Here is a 6,000-nt window from a genome sequence, read left to right on the forward strand (position 1 = left end):
GTTAGATTGACAGCCAACCTCCCGTTGTTATCTAACAGATTTTTAGATTTAAGGCACAATACCAGCAACACACAAGAGGAAGCAACAGAAGCACTAGGAGATACTCAAGATACGGTTCTATAAATAGGCTACCATTTAATTAGGTAATTGATTAACACGTCAGAGACATCCTAATCGCTAATGGAAGGAACGGCAACGTTATTGAACACATAGAAAAAAATGAACAGATAGTGAAATCGCGAATTCAAGGTACAATATGATATCTTCCACATGCGCAACAATAACGAAACATGATGTAAACATACGGCCCACCCACGATACATTCCTTCAGGTCTGATTAATTATTGTAATTGGTCAGGATCTATGGAACTACCACGAATGAAACAATCAGTTCTCTCTAGACGATGGTGAGATGAGGCCTCCTTGATAACATGTCTCTCAGTCATGGGCATCCATCAGTACTTCACATCACAGCCTGCAAGATCACATCGACCATATATGTACTCTAACGCCCATCTTTGATAATATATCTCTAAGTCATGGCCATCCGTCAGTACTTCACATCACAGCCTGAAAGATCACATCGACCATATATGTACTCTAACGCCTCTCTTTGTTAACATGTCTCTCCGTCATGGCCATCCATCAATACTTCACATTACAGCCTGAAAGATCACATCGACCATATATGTACTCTAACGCCTCTCTTTGTTAACATGTCTCTCAGTCATGGGCATCCATCAGTATTTCACATCACAGCCTGCAAGATCACATCGACCATATATGTACTCTAACGCCCATCTTTGATAACATGTCTCTCAGTCATGGCCATCCATCAATACTTCACATTACAGCCTGAAAGATCACATCGACCATATATGTACTCTAACGCCTCTCTTTGTTAACATGTCTCTCAGTCATAGGCATCCATCAGTACTTCACATCACAGCCTGCAAGATCACATCGACTATATATGTATTCTAACGCCCATCTTTGATAACATGTCTCTCAGTCATGGCCATCCGTCAGTACTTCACATCACAGCCTGAAAGATCACATCGACCATATGTACTTTTCGGTCATGGCCATCCATCAATATTTCACATCACAGCCTGAAAGATCACATCGACCATATGTACTCTTCGGTCATGGCCATCCATCAATATTTCACATCACAGCCTGAAAGATCACATCGACCATGTATGTACTCTAACGCCTCTCTTTGATAACATGTCTTTCAGTCATCAGTACTTCACATCACAGCCTGCAAGATCGCATCGACCATCTGTACTCTAACGCCTCTCTTTGATAATGTCTCTCAGTCATGGTTATGCATCAATACTTCACATCACAGCCTGCACGGTTGTTAGGTGACTTTTTAACGCAAATTTTGTGACGCAAGTTTTCATATCACCCCCGAGTTATAAGACGTATTAATGTGAAAACACAGAGGATGTATCACACAGTGTGTCAGATATTTTTTATTAAAGTAGTCAGGTTTTGGTGATTGTGTTGCCTGTGATAGCAGCGCAATCCAGCCTGTGTTGTGCGATCACTCTCCTGGCTCCATGGCAACCAGTGTTCGTTAGTAGGTCACTGTGCTCTTTCTTGTTATAACTAAGAGCTTGAGAACATATGAATCATGTTCTACTCCTCGAGGTCGCCCTCTGGTTTACTAGAAAAGAGTTCAAATATTTAGGATTTGCCCTTTTTTTAAACATATTGTAGCCTTTTCCGAGCGTTTTTTGTAATGAGCCTTATTTTGTAACGTAACGTTTAAACGCTACCCTCAAACTTCTGTAGTCTCATTCACGCAGGTATTCAACTTGTCTCCGTGGTGTAGTCGCTAGCGGATTGACGTTGGGAGCTGAACTAGCCCGACTTGGTGAGCCTTTTTCTTTTCTTTTGCTGATACATACCTTATTTTCTTTTTCAATAATTTATTTATTTATTCGTCCTTGTCGCTTGAACGTATAAGTTTTATGAATTGGAATTTGCATGCAGCGAGGGCAGCAACGCGGCAAGGATAAAAATGAAAGTTGCAAATAGGTCTGAAACAAAAGAGACCACAGCAAATAAATCTTCTTTCTTTCTTTCTTTCTTTCTTTCTTTCTTTCTTTCTTTCTTTCTTTCTTTCTTTCTTTTTTAATGCATTTACCCTCCAGGGTTGTTCTCTTTCCTCGGACTCAGCGAGGGACCCCACCTCTACCACTTCAAGGACAGTGTCCTGGATCGTCATATTTTGAGTCGGGGGGGATACAACTCGGAAGAAGGATCAGAAGCTCGCCCAGGTGGCCTCACCTGCTATGCTGAACAGGGGTCTTCTTGGGAATGTGAAGATTAAAAAGGATAGACAAAGAAGAGGAAAGGAAGCGGAAATGGTTTTCCGTGGTTTCGCATTTCTTCTCCATGCAAATGCCAGGATGGTAACTAACTTAAGGCCACGGCCGCTTCCTTCCCTCTTCCTTGTCTAACCCTTCCAGTCTTCCCATACCTGACTAGGACCCTATTCAGCATAGCAAGTGACGCCTCCTGGTCCTCCTTCCCAGTTGTATCCCCAACCAAATGTCTCACGTTCGAGATAACTGCCCTTGGGGTCCCTCGATGAGTCCGGCGGAAAAACTAACCCTGCAGGGTAAACGGATTGAATAATACGTAATAATACATTGTTTCATTACAGCAATTCCAAGTGATATGAATAGTTTTTCCATATTGTCATATTACTTTGTTCGAGGTTTTCTGATCAATTATTTTCATTCTCAGTAAGTACCAGCCCTGCCGTGATCCCTTTCGTTACTTCCTGGACGGGACTAATCAGCCGGGTAACTCCCAGCCGGCCTGGACGACTGTTGCAGTCGTAGATGGACTCGCTGTGCTGGGGTTCCGTGGCTGGGCTGAGAACGCCTGCCGTCAGTATCAGCGTAGTCCGAGTATCGTAGCGTACGGAGAGAAATATTGTCTCCGGTGTGTGTGTGTGTGTGTGTGTGTGTGTGTGTGTGTGTGTGTGTGTGTGTGTGTGTGTGTGTGTGTGTGTGTGTGTGTGTGTGTGTGTGTGTGTGTGTGTGAACGGAGGATCATCATAGTATCAGCGACTGGAGCAGCTGTCTTCACTGTAAGTGGAACATTGTTAATGGTCGTTGTTGTGAGGAGTACTGTCCTATTGGTTAGCCCTGTGAGCTGTTGCTATTTAGTTGTTCACTGTGTTAATTACTTGACTGTCTCTGGAGTCGAACCAAGGAAAACTCATCGTGTGTTGTGTAGCCAGTAGCCCTGTGTTCAAACCTAGCGGTCTGCATGTACCTGCTCTAAAGGGTCACTGACTTGTGAGAGCAAGTGAAAGGCCTATCAATAAGGATTATAGGTGTCTGAGGTAATACCAACGAGCTGGACTACCTGCTGTGTGAAGAGGACAGAGACTTGTAAATAGGCAGCAGCTGATTGTTTGTGTGTGTAATTATTTGGTCATCCGGAAATAAATTAAAGCGATAAAACAGACGGTGCTTTATTCGTAACAATATGTAGCTCCGTGTATGTTGTATTCTGAAGGCCTTTGTAGAAGGACGTTGTGCACCTTTGAGAAAGCTGTGTACCTGCTTCATTCACTTGTTTTAGACGCTTACGGCAGACGCGGTGCAACAGACGCTCTATAGTCGTCTTTCTAGCTCGTTGGGTTACAACCATTTACTTCGGAAAGTCGTGTTAGAGAAACATAAAGTATTATACGACGGTCTTGTGCGTTCGTTGCTAAACAATATATTATTAACTACTTCCCTGGGAGATAGGACACTTCCCGTCTCAAAAGGAACCAGCAATCGACTTACTTCCTGAACACAGCAGTGCACAGTAGGAAGCTCAGATCCACTTAGAATGTTTGCTGTATCTTCCGGTATTTGTTATGCTGTCTCAGTCCCATCTAGGGTTGCCACTCTTTGATATAAGAAATAAGGGATATTTGCCTAATACGAGATTTTTCACAAAAATAAGGGACCGTTCACAAATACTAGAAAATCAAATGTTAGGTACCAATTTCAATTAGATTATAATTAGTTTCATTAACAGAATAAGATAGTTCTTGAAATTCGTAAAAGACACTAACCTCCACCCTTTTAACAGTGGAATACAATGCATCTTACATCTTAAAACTGATGTCTTCGATGAGCTCTGATAACTTCACATTCTGTCTCAAACAGCATGAACAATCACGTTAGAAATTGGAATGGAAGACCTACGGAAGAAAGCGGCAGAAGATGAGATAAATAATCCATCAAGCTGAGCTTCCCCAGAAAATGGCGAGACATCACGAGATTTCCTTCTTCTGAGCCTCGAAAAAAAAAAAAAAAAAACGAGCTACTTTGAACTTCAATGGCGTTCAAATCAAATACGGATCCGTGGCTTTGACAATGTGGAAGTGGCTGCGGAGCGAGCCACATGGGCAGGAGGCCTAGCGTCATCACTGGAGATGAGAATTTCCCTATTTTATTCCTGTATTCAGAAACGTAGGCTTTTGACATATAAATCCGTTTTACGGTCTTTTTTGCTAGATTTCGTTGGTTTTATTGTGCCTATTTGGTGTATAATTGCCTATTTGATACCGTTTGAGTGTATTTTAAAGAAGCCGGTTTTCTTCCAATGCATTATATTGTAACTGGTGTGCTCGACAGAATTATATTCTCGATTCTCAATATTTGCTTACCCCACGAACAGAAACGGGAATTCTCGGAAGTCACCAGAAATAGTGCTTGGGAAATTTCTATTAGGAGAATCAAGGAATAATTGACCCCACCAACCTCCTAAGACATTTGCGAGAACCAATCAACGTCGAACTATGTATATCCCCTACTTGCCTCTCAACGCTTCGTCTTCAGAACGTGTTTTCAAGAAGAAGAAGAAATGGGTCCGCGGCAATGCCCAAAGAAAAATCGTTGAAGTCCTACTGTCTGAAGCAGTGGATCACAGGGGATCCCAATTTCACTACGGAGAGAAGGGTAGTCTTTTGTAAAGCTTGCAGTAAGGAGGCAAGTTCATTTGCTCTTGTGATTGAGAACTACGATCGCATTTTATTGTAGCATGTATAGGCCTATTAATTTATGTATTCTGACAATGTTGTATTAGTCGTGAACATTCAATGATTTATATTGCTAAAATATAAATAATCATTTAATTACTGGGCGAGAAGTTAGAATACCGGTGGTCTCTTGTCACAGAGTGGATGAAAATTAAAAAAGTGGTATTTTGAACTGTGATTCATTTCATGTCAAAATAGAGATTTATAACTAAAATGCTTTCTTTCTTTCTTTCCTTCTTTCTTTCTTTCTTTCTTTCTTTCTTTCTTAATCTGTTTACCCACCAGGGTTGCTTTTTCCCTCGGATTCAGCGAGAGATCCCATCTCTACCACCTCAAGGGCTCGAGCGTGAGACACGTAAATAAAATAAAAGATGCGGATAAGATACTCAAAGCTTAAAGGTCTAAATGACAACTACAGACAGGAATGGTGTGGAAAGCGGACTTGGACCCTATGAGGCAGTAAGATCGTAGGATGTTGTAAGGAAAAGAACGTACTCGCCCATACCCTTCGTATAAAATATAATTAGAAAAAGAAAGAAAAGAACAGAAACCTATAGAAAACAGTTTGTGAAAAAGGAACAGAAATACAACTGCAACTTGAATCTTGAACAATAAACCAGATAGGATATAACAAACAATCTTCTGGATGGTCCATCATAGGACGACTACAAATTGTTCGTGATTTCTTTATACAGAGCTACTGGAGGCAACCTGACGGAAAATTAACACATTGCAACATTAAAGATAAAAGAAATTTTAAAACAAGAAAACCTCCAAACAAAAGGTCGCCTCGTGTAACACAGAGGCACAAATGAAATAGCCCAAACTAAGATTCGAGGTGATTTCCTGGCAGGATAAGAGCATTTACATTTCGCGAAATTTAAGAAAAAAAGGCCGAAACACACGAGAGTTAAATTTAGAAAGAAAAAACAAAA

The sequence above is a fragment of the Anabrus simplex genome, chromosome 3, assembly GCF_040414725.1.
Source record: "Anabrus simplex isolate iqAnaSimp1 chromosome 3, ASM4041472v1, whole genome shotgun sequence".
NCBI lineage: Eukaryota > Metazoa > Arthropoda > Insecta > Orthoptera > Tettigoniidae > Anabrus > Anabrus simplex.